This window comes from Bos javanicus, chromosome 12 (assembly GCF_032452875.1).
Source record: "Bos javanicus breed banteng chromosome 12, ARS-OSU_banteng_1.0, whole genome shotgun sequence".
Classification (NCBI taxonomy): Eukaryota; Metazoa; Chordata; class Mammalia; order Artiodactyla; family Bovidae; genus Bos; species Bos javanicus.
The window spans coordinates 31539724-31550871 of NC_083879.1; the positions used below are offsets into that span (position 1 = coordinate 31539724).

At 43.6% G+C, this 11148-nt stretch overlaps 1 long non-coding RNA gene across 1 annotated transcript; it reads left to right on the forward strand.

Annotated features, from left to right (window-relative positions):
* LOC133258366 (uncharacterized) lies at window positions 1-10487 on the forward strand. Its single transcript, XR_009739988.1, has 4 exons — window positions 1-1574; window positions 2057-2178; window positions 3906-4012; window positions 4273-10487. It is a non-coding gene; the product is annotated as an uncharacterized LOC133258366 (long non-coding RNA).
* Window positions 10488-11148: the final 661 nt, after the last annotated feature.

Consider the following 11148-nt stretch of genomic DNA (forward strand, 5'->3'; position numbering starts at 1 on the left):
ATTGGCAGCGTGATGTCTTTAACCACTGGACTACCAGGGAAGTCCCTTAAAGAATATTTAGAAAGTAGGAAAAAGCAAGCAGGCAAGCAATTCACAAATAATATCACCACCTTTATATTATCTATAAATCTCTCCTGGTGTGCTAGCAATGCAGCATTTAGTTTTTCTGTAAATAGATTTACAGTATGTAATTATCCTATCAGATGTTAAAATTCTTTTTCATTAGTGACCAATTAAGGAATGATTGCATTATAGAGAAATTTGGCTTTGGGCTCTGAGCTTTGAAGGGGCAAATTCGATGCCATCTCACCTTGGTCACTGTTTGGAGTCTACATTCCCTCAAACCTTTTTTTCACTTTGATTTCACCTCCTTTTTCAGAATGGAATAACGCCATGGAAATGTGCAGGTGATAACAAGGATGGGCTGGAACAGGGAGGAGAGGAAAGACATGGCTTCCATGTGTTACTGTGAAGTCAGGTTCTGTAATTTGTTCTTCACAGTGAGAAGCGCACTTATTAAGAAGCTCTTCACAGAACCTGTGGGAAAAGCACAAGCCCTGCGTTGCGGTGGCTGCCAGCGGGGGGGAACCGCGTAACTGGGGGAGAGGGTTCACCCTGTGCCCTTCCAGACCATATTCACTGGTTTCCTCCCTAAAAGAGCAAATACAGAGTTTAAAACAATCTCCTCTTTTTTTTTTTTTTCTGGAATATGATTTTGTTTTTCCAAATTGAAGTATAGTTGACTTACAATGTTGTGTTAGTTTCAGCAAAGAAATTCAGTTATACATACACAGACAATCTATTTTTGACTGATAACTACTTTCTATTGTCTCTTCTCTGTCTGGGACAGGTGCTGTGTTGAGTGTGTTTATAAGTTTTCTCATTTTCTGGATTCACATTTTGTTTTGTCATAGCAGTTGTTCCAAATTCTACACAGATCTGGCTTGACCTTTGGAAGCTGATTCATAAACCTGCCCACAGGTATTCCAAGGAACCCAAGGACAAAGAACAGACAAGTCGCTGGACGTGGGGCCACAAGGCAGGTATTGAAGGGAACAGGTTGTGGGCGGGACATACTTAGACAGGGTGAGGTAAGAGGGAAGAGATTCCCAGGAAAGAAGGGAGATTTCCAAGTTGTGTATATGGCAGGAGGACCTTTGTGGAGTGTGGGGGAGGAGACAGATTCGGGGGGGCTCGACCAGAGGGATCCCCCAGCACATGAGGAGTCCATTTATATTGGGGTCCAGCCTGACAACCCCAGGAAGGCTCCCCCTGCCCTCTCTTCATCATAAATTAGAACCCATGGGGACTGGAAGATAAGTTTTGGACAGTGTCAACCGTGGTAGGTCCACAGAAGGTGTTCACTGCCTGACTGCCTTGATTCAACTCCAGGAGAGGGGAGCCCTCTGCATTTGTTTGTGGGGAGGCTCTGCCCTGCCCAATCTGTAAGAGGGTGCATTTGCACCCATTGTCCTAAGTGAACTGAAGGCAAAAGGAGCCGAGAGATGACATTGAAGATTAGGCTGGCATTTGCGGCGCCATGGATGGACCTAGAGATGATCGTACTAAGTGAAGTAAGTCAGAGAAAGACAAACATCATATGATATCACTTCTATGTGCAAACTCAAATACAATGCAAATAAACTTATCTGTGAAGCAGAAGCAGACTCACAAACATAAGAGAACAGACTCATGGTTGCCAAGGGGGATGGATTGGGAGTCTGGGGTTAGCAGATGAAAACTAACATGTATAGAATGGATAAACAACAGGGTTCTACTGAACAGCACAAGGAACTATATTCAATAATATACCTGTAATAATATAATAGATAATAATAATATATAATATAATAATAATAATATACCTGTAATAAACTGTAATGGAAAAGAAAAAAAATGTGGGCTAGGACATTTTTGACATCCTCAAAGGGATGGAAGGGGAGGCTTTTGGTACTTCTTGGAAGGAGAAATGGCCAGTGATTCAATGCAAAGGAGAGATTTTAAAATAAGATGGATGTCTGCCCAAATAACTCACCAATGACAATTCTCTGGTCAGATCCTCTCTGAAGCATTTCTAGGTAACTGTCCCCGGTGCCGGGAAGGAACAGAAGAAGCATGACCACGACCATCTCCACAGCCCCTTCAGGCATCCCTTGCCACACACCTGGTGATTGTTGAGTAAGTCAGACACTCACGGAGTTCATGCCATTCTGCAGGCAGGTGTCCTGTCTGGGTTCTCATTTATTTCCTTCAGATTTTATTACGACTTGCAGTGATTTTCTTTCCTTGTTTTTTGTTTTGTTTTGTTTTGTTTTTTGGTTTGTCTTTCCTTTGTTCACCCCACTGGACAGTAGGTTCTGTGAGGGTTAATCAGCTCTGCACCTAGACAGTGCCTAGTACAGAGCAGGTAGCTCACAACTATTTGCTGAATTAAAAGAATGAGTTGCAGAATATTCAGGAATAAATGCGTACATGAAATTTATAAACATAGTGCAACAAAAGATTAAAGTACTAACTATTCTATTTTCTATTTTCCCCTGTTTCACTCCACGTCAACCTAGGGGCTTCCCTGGTGGCTCAGACGGTAAAGAATTTGCCTGCAATGCGGGAGACCCGGGTTCGATACCTGGGTTAGGAAGATCCCCTGGAGAAGGAAATAGCAACCCACTCCAGTATTCTTGCTTGGAAAATCCCATAGACAGTGGAGCCTGGCAGACTACAGTCCATGGGGTCGCAAAGAGTCAGATACGACTGAATAACTTCACTTCTTCAACCTAGGCTGTGACTTCTATTTACTTTTTTTTGGCTTGTGGTTTCTCCTCTAATCCTAGCACTTGGGAAGGCCACTTGGGTCACTGCCGGATTATTATTTACCTACTTCAGCCACCAAGAGAGTGTGAGATGGCAGGGGGACACTGGGACTAGAAAGCCTGCCCCGAGAGCGAGTCCCTCTGGCCTCATCTTGTCACATTATGACATGTTCCAAGTGCCCTGAAGCCCCTCCCATTCACTGGCACATGCCCTGAAGGTATTGAACAAATTCACATCTTGGAATAGTTTGCACATTTGTCTAGTTTTATCATCAGGTCCTGAATGAGATAGACAGCAAGGAAGCCACTGAGCCTTTGGACAAGGGCAGGCCTGGGTGATGGAGGAACTGAGTGAATACACAGGAATGGCACAGGGTTGAGGGGCAGAGAATAAACCCAAGGGTCCTGGTGCCTGATGCTCCAGGGATCAAGGCTTACCATGGCAGAGAGCTCTGGAAGTGACTTATAAACGTATTGTGTTACTAAAGTCACTTTCATACCAGATAAATCCAGTATCCTCTACTCATTAGTAGTATCTGGCACTGCAATGAATATTTTGCATGGATTCTCCAGGCACCATTGGTGGGGAGATTGGATGACATGTTCTCTCCATTTCACAGATGTACAAACTGATGTTCAGTGCAGTCAAGTAGCTGGCTCAAGGTTACATAACTAATGGCAGAGACAAGCTGTGAACCCAGGCGGTAGGGTTCTGAAGTCTTTGCCCCTAACACTGTAAAGGCCCCTCCTCCTGGTCCGTCATGGCAGCAGCTCAGTGTAGGCACAGACTGAAACTCTGACCCCAAGTCCAAGTATTTTCAAATCAGATGACAGCAATGGCCCCTTGTTTTTCTTCTGGCTTGGCATCAATGCAGAAATGAGTGTTTAAGGACCAACTAGAGTGGGAGGAAAGTCTTTTCAAGGAATTCATGTCCCATGAGGCTCCAAAGTGACTGAGTGTGGTGCGCCTCGCTTGGAGGGAGTCTGGGGATGAAAGGAAGTTGTGTCTAATGAGGGAGCGTCTGGAATTTTTCATGAAAAATGGCAGCACAGCCCTGGAAAAACTGTGTCATGCTCTATCTCTCCAAAACACAGATGGGATGCGTGGTACTCCCCCGGGACAAGCTCCAACAGGAATTCTGGTGGCAGGAAGGACAGCAGCACCCACCACAGGGATCAAGAGAGGCCTCCAAAAACAACAGGTAGTGATTCATCTGCTTGCAACGTGAAGGACACTTGGGGATGTTTTGGCTGTTGATGCCTGGCCTCACCATCCAGGACATCCACGGAAACTCGTGGGATTGCTGTATGTGGCCTCTCACGCTACTGCAAACCCTCTTCCGAGGACCCATGGAACTTGTTATGATGACCCCTCAAGCCCTGTGAAGGGTGGCATGTTCCCCGAGAAGACCCTTAAAAGGAGCACCATAGACTTTCCCATCTCTCTCTCCTCTCCTCTTAGATTCTCCAAAGAAGAAATCAAAGAGACGGAAGGCAGGAAGTGGCCCTTATCCTGTGATCTCACGGCATCCCACTTGGAGCTCGGTGCCCCAAAGGGAGACCTCTTCTCTGAAGTGATAAGATGAGATGCTTTCTGTGAGATCTGAGAGGCCGTTGGGGCTTAGGGCAGTCTTGTCAGCAGGATGCTGGCTGCTTGATCAGGGGCTTAAATCATAATCTCCAGGAGACTCCTGTGGCTAAAACTCTCAAGAGCTGACATGAGGGCCTAACAATTGAGGAATTCATGCCCCAGATTGGAGGGAAATGAGCTGATGCCTGGAAGATTCTGGGGCCAGTTCACTTACAGCGTCATGAAAGACTTCGACACCAGATTAGATATCCTTCCTGCCCTGTAAGTTATGTTCTGGGTTTTCTGTGAGAACACAGACCTCCTTATCAGGAAAGAGGGATGCAGGAGCACCAGTCCCTCAGAGAAAAGAGAGCCCAGGAAAATACATCAGGATTAGAACAGCAGGACAAGCATCGTGGTGAAAACAGGAGCAGAGGAGGTTAATTTCATCTGGGCAGGGCGCTTAATAGGCACATAGGGAGGGCGTGCTGGGTGGTTGTTCAGTCTCAGTTGTGTCTGACTCTCTGAGACCCCATGGACTGCAGCATCCAGGCTCCCCTGCCTTTCACTATCTCCTGGAGTTTGCTCAAACTCATGTCCGTTGAGTCAATGATAACATCTAACCATCTCATCTTCTGTCGCCCCCTTCTCCTCCTGCCCTCGATCTTTCCCAGCATCAGGGTTTTTTCCAATGAGTCAGCTCTTTGAATCAGGTAGCTAAAGTATTGGAGCTTCAGCTTCAGCATCAGTCCTTCCAATGAATATTCAGGGTTGTTTTCCTTTAGGATTGACTGGTTTGATCTCCTTGCTGTCCAAGGGACTCTCAAGAATCTTCTACAACACCACAGTTCAAAAGTATTCTTGGTGGAGGAGACAGCATTTCTAAAAACCCTGCAATGAGATACTGCCTCACACCCCGTAGGATGCCTGTTGTCAAAAAGTAGCTGGTGGGGATGTGGAAAAATTGGAACCCTTGTACACTGTTAGTGGGAATGTAAAATGGTGCAGCTGCTATGGAAAACAGTATGGAGGTTCTTCAAAAAAATTAAAACTAGAACTACCATGTGATACAACAGTACCACTTCTGGGTATATACCTGAAAGAATTAAAAGGAGGAACCAAATGGATATTTGTACATCTTGTTAGTAGTAGCTTTATTCATAATAGTTGAAAGGTGGAAACAACCTAAGCACCCACTGATGGATGAATGGATAAACCAATGTGATCTAGTCATACAATAAAATTTCATCCATTCCCCCAAAGGAAGGAAATCCTCACATATTCCTACAACATGAATAAATCTTGAGGACATTCAGTTCAGTTCAGTCACTCAGTCGTGTCCGACTCTTTGCGACCCCATGAATTGCAGCACGCCAGGCCTCCCTGGCCATCACCAACTCCCAGAGTTCACCCAGACTCACATCCATCGAGTCAGTGATGCCATCCAGCCATCTCATCCTCTGTCGTCCCCTTCTCCTCCTGCCCCCAATCCCTCCCAGCATCAGAGTCTTTTCCAATGAGTCAACTCTTCGCATGAGGTGGCCAAAGTACTGGAGTTTCAGCTTTAGCATCATTCCTTCCAAAGAAATCCCAGGGCTGATCTCCTTCAGAATGGACTGGTTGGATCTCCTTGCAGTCCAAGGGACTCTCAAGAGTCTTCTCCAACACCACAGTTCAAAAGCATCAATTCTTCGGCACTCAGCCTTCACAGTCCAACTCTCACATCCATACATGACCACTGGAAAAACCATAGTCTTGACTAGACGAACCTTTGTTGGCAAAGTAATGTCTCTGCTTTTGAATATGCTATCTAGGTTGGTCATAACTTTCCTTCCAAGGAGTAAGCGTCTTTTAATTTCATGGCTGCAATCACCATCTGCAATGATTTTGGAGCCCAAAAAAATAAAGTCTGACACTGTTTCCACTGTTTCCCCATCTATTTCCCATGAGATGATGGAACCAGATGCCATGATCTTCGTCTTCTGAACGCTGAGCTTTAAGCCAACTTTTTCACTCTCCTCTTTCACTTTCATCAACAGGCTTTTGAGTTCCTCTTCACTTTCTGTCATAAGGGTGGTGTCATCTGCATATCTGAGATTATTGATATTTCTCCCGGCAATCTTGATTCCAGCTTGTGTTTCTTCCAGTCCAGCATTTCTCATGATGTACTCTGCATATAAGTTAAATAAGCAGGGTGACAATATACAGCCTTGACATACTCCTTTTCCTATTTGGAACCAGTCTGTTGTTCCATGTCCAGTTCTAACTGTTGCTTCCTGACCTGCATACAAATTTCTCAAGAGGTAGATCAGGTGGTCTGGTATTCCCATCTCTTTCAGAATTTTCCACAGTTATGCTAAGTGAAAAAGCCAATCACATAAGGACAGATTCTGTATGATTTGACTTATATGAATGAGATCCTTAGACTGGTAAGATTCATAGACACAGAAAGTAGGGTAGTAGTTGTCAGAGGCTTGGGGGGCAAGAACGGAGAGTTTTTGTTTCATGGACACAGAGTTTCAATTTCACAAGATATAAAATAGTTCGTGGTAGACAGTGGTGGCAGTTGCACAACCATATGAGTATACTTAGTGCCACTGAACCATGTGCCTAAAAACCGTTACGATAAGTTTTATGTTATGTGTATTTCACCACCAAAAAAAAAAAAACAGGCCCCAAAACTAAAAAAACAAGAGGCAGAGTGAATTTTAAAGGAAAGACAAGTCTGTGAGCAGAGGCCTTAGGAGATGGATCAGCAGATAAAAGCAAGCTAGGTCTGAGCCAGACTAAACCAAATGTCTTGCTTCACGTTGTGTGACAAGGAGAAGGGAGAGGATGGGAAGAAGAAATTCAAAATAAGTGATCTATGGGGAGAAATAGCTATGTCTTGAAAATTACGCAATAAACATGTTCATGTTTAGCATAAATAAATTTTATGCTCTTTTGCTGTAAAATATGGTATTTGGAACTCTCCCAAAGTCATTCCTGTTATGAAGTTGGAGAGAAACAAAAAGATTCCAAGTTAGAAAGTTCCCATAAAGGCTATGCCCCTTACGCATCACCCAGGCAATCATCTTTCTATTTGTATCAGGTGGGCATCCCAAGAAGCACGTGTGAATTAGGATAATTAGAGGAGGGCTGCGTGAAGGGACCCTTTACAAAGATGTGGGCAGGCAATCACAAAGGATGTGACAGTATTCTAAAGCAGTGCTCCCCAGTCTTTTTTGGCACCAGGGAGCAGTCTCTTGAAAGACAATTTTTCCACAGTCCGAGGTGGTGGGGGATGGTTTTGGGATAATTCAAGTGCATTACATTTACTGTGCACTTTATTTCTATTATTATTACACCAGCTGCACCTCAGATCATCAGGCATTCATTGCCAGAGGTTCTAGAATAGCAGGAGGAATTGTTATCATCTCTAGACCTGTAGGGTCAGGGGAGTGGGTAGTTACTGGATCAAGAAGGAGTGAGTCGCATGGCTCTGAGGTTGCCCCCTTGAGGTACAGTGACCTTTGGTGCACAGACGAAGCCAGCCCTAGACAATCCCACCAAAAGGGAACCTGAGGGAAAAAATTACCCTTAACTCACTCCTCCTCGTGCCTGGGTCGTCGGGCCAGGGTTTCCCCTAGCCCAGCCCAGCTGGAAGCCAGAGGTTAAGGATCCCATCCAAGGTGACTCTCTAACCTTACGGAACATCAGCATCCCCTGGAAGGCTTGGCAAAACACAGATGGCTGGACCCCACCCCAAAGCTTCTGGTCCCCGAAGCAGTAGGTCTAAGGTGGGAGCTGAGATTCTGCATGTTTATTAAGTTCTCAGGTGAAACCGAGGATGTTCATCTAGGGACCACGTTGCTGGTGAGTCCTCACGAGGGGACCTCCCGTAACAATGGAAGGAAGACGGGTGGAGAGTGGATCTGAGAAGACAAACAGCATGTTGAACGTAAAGGTGTTGCTGGACGTCATGTTAGGTCTGCCAGCTTTGAGGCCTTCATTTTCTGTCCTATGAAGCGAGCAAGGTCTGTGGCCTCCCTTCCAGCGCATTCTGTGACACCCACCCTGGACACCGGGCTGCAGAATCTAATGCCCTGTTCCCCGGGTGACCACAGAGGCTTCATTACAGATGAAGCGGTTCCTCTCGCTGTGGACTATCCAGTGGTGGAGAGCGGCTTGCTGAGGGTGGGGTGAGTTGTCTGGGGGAGTCTTACATATGTTTTCTCATTGTTTTTCCTGTTGGATGTGACACTGTTTGGGAAAGGACATAAACATTTTAACTTTTCCACGTTATTTCCTTGTAGATGAAAAGAGTTGTTTACCCCATCAGATAAACTATCTTCCAAAGTCAGGAGGCCCCATTTGATTTGTGTAAAATCAGGCATCATGGTGATCGTTTTAAATATATCAGGAGAATGCACGGAGTGAGCAAAAGTCCATTCGGTTTATACTGATTTTGCCTTTGAAATCACTGTTAGCTGTTTTGCCTGCAAAATACCTTTTTCAAGAGCTCATTTGTTAAAACCAAAAGACACCAATTGTCCCCCTGGTCATTGGTGGTCCTGCATGCGTGAGACACGTATGTGCTCTGAAGATTTACGCGTCTCCTCGAGGGTGTTTGAGTCCAGGATGTTTGCAGTCAGGCAGATGATAGACAGGCATGGCTGGAAGGGGCTGGAACATTCCCATCTGTCCCTCATTCCCCCTTTTGTCTTCATTTGATTTTTCAAAAGACATTTCTTAAATTCTCATGCAATGGCTGGTTAAAAATAGACTGCTTCTCAGCAGTTAAAAACTGCCACGTCCAGGAATCTTCAAACAGCTTTTGAACAATCATTTTGCTTTCTCTTCAGGGTATCTCTGACCCAGAAGTTTAAGTCATTCTGAAATTACCGATTGACATATCGATTCACTCATTTGCATGTGGCTAGAACTTGATCCGTTTGTAAGTCCTGGGGGAAGATGCAGTTGGGAAACTTGTGTCCCAATTCTGACAAATTGAAGTTTCAGGTTTCTTCAGGGTAGATTTTTCACTGGGAGCGTTCAGAGACATGGCCCAGATCTGTCTCTACTGACCCGTATCATTCATTTAACAAATTGTATTGAGCACCTACAGGGTCTGGAAGGCTGGGCTGTTTGGGCTCTTCATGAAACAGACATAGATGTGTCTAAGGTACTTATATAAGGTGAGGAGTTCTCTCCCTGGACTCGAAGGTTCCTGAAGACAGGGACTGAGTTGCTCGTTTTATGATTATATCCCCAGTTGCCTAGCACATACTGAGTGCTCAAGAAATATTTGCTGACTGGGTGCAGTAATAGAAAAATAAACCAAGAGCTGTGGAAGCACAGAGAAGGTATTGCTTAGGAGTCCAGGACAAATCCTAGCTCATCAGGAAAAGGGAACAGGGAACCCTCACCCCTGACTTCCTAGGAGACCAGTGAACAGCCATACACTATCTTTTTTTTTTTTAATTATAACAGATTTTTAATTAAAAATTGATAATCCAATTCTAAAATTTATACAAATATGCAAGTCTAGAATATATGAAACAACCTTTAAATAAAGAACAAATTATTGAACATAGTCTGTGATTTCAAGGCTTATAAGCATACAAGGATCAAGACAGTGTGATGTTGGTATAAGAAGAAATAAGTAGATCAGTGGAACAGAAGAGAGATAAGAAATAGACCTAAATAAGTTCATTTGTATCATTTTTTTAGATTCCATATACACTATCTTTAAAAGTGCTATTTGTTTTTATGTATCCATGAGTCTGTTTGTGTTTTGTTATACACATTTGTTTGTATTATTTTTCAGCTTCCGTATATAAGTAATATCATATACTGGTTGTCTTTCTCTGACTGTTTCACAAAGCATAATATTCTCTAGGTCCATCCACATTGGTCCAAATGGCACAATTTCATTCTTTTAATGGCCGAGTAATATTCCATTGTGTGTATGTGTGTATATGTACACACACTGAACATTCTGTATCCAGTTGTATATTGACAGACACTTGAGTTGCTTCCATATCTTGGTTGTTGTAAGTAAAATAATGCTGCTGTGAACATTGGGGTGTATGTATCTTTTCAAATTAGTGTTTTAATATTCTTTGGATATAAACCCAATAGTGGAATCGTCTGGTAGTTCTGTTTTTAGTTTCCTGAGGAACCTCCATACTGTTTTCCATAGTGACTGCACCAATTTCCATTCCCCCCAACAGAAAAGAAGGGTTCCTTTTTCTTCACATCCTCACCAATGTTTGTTATTTGTGATGATAGCCATTCTGCCAGGAGTAAGGTGGTATCTCTCTGTAGTTTTGATTTTCATTTCTCTGATGATTAGCAATGCTGAGCATCTTTTCATGCACCTGTTGGCCATCTGTATGTCTTCTTTGGACAAATGTCTGTTCAGGCCTTCTGCCCATTTTTTGATTGGGTTGCTTGGTTTTTCATTGTTGAGTTGTAGGAGCTGTTTATTTTAGATGTTAACCCCATATTGGTCATTTCATTTGCAAATGTTTCCTCCCATTCCCATGGCTATCTTTTGTTTTTTCATGGTTTCCTTTGCTGTGTAAAAGCTTTAAGTTTAATTTAGTCATTTGTTTATTTTAGCATTTATTTCTTTTGCCTTAGGAGACAGATCCAAAAAACTATTACTACAATTTATGTCAAACAGTATTCTGCTTATGTCCTTTTCTAAGAGTTTTATGGCTTCAAGCCTTACGTTTATGTCTTTAATCCATTTTGAGTTTATTTTTATATATGGTGTGAGGA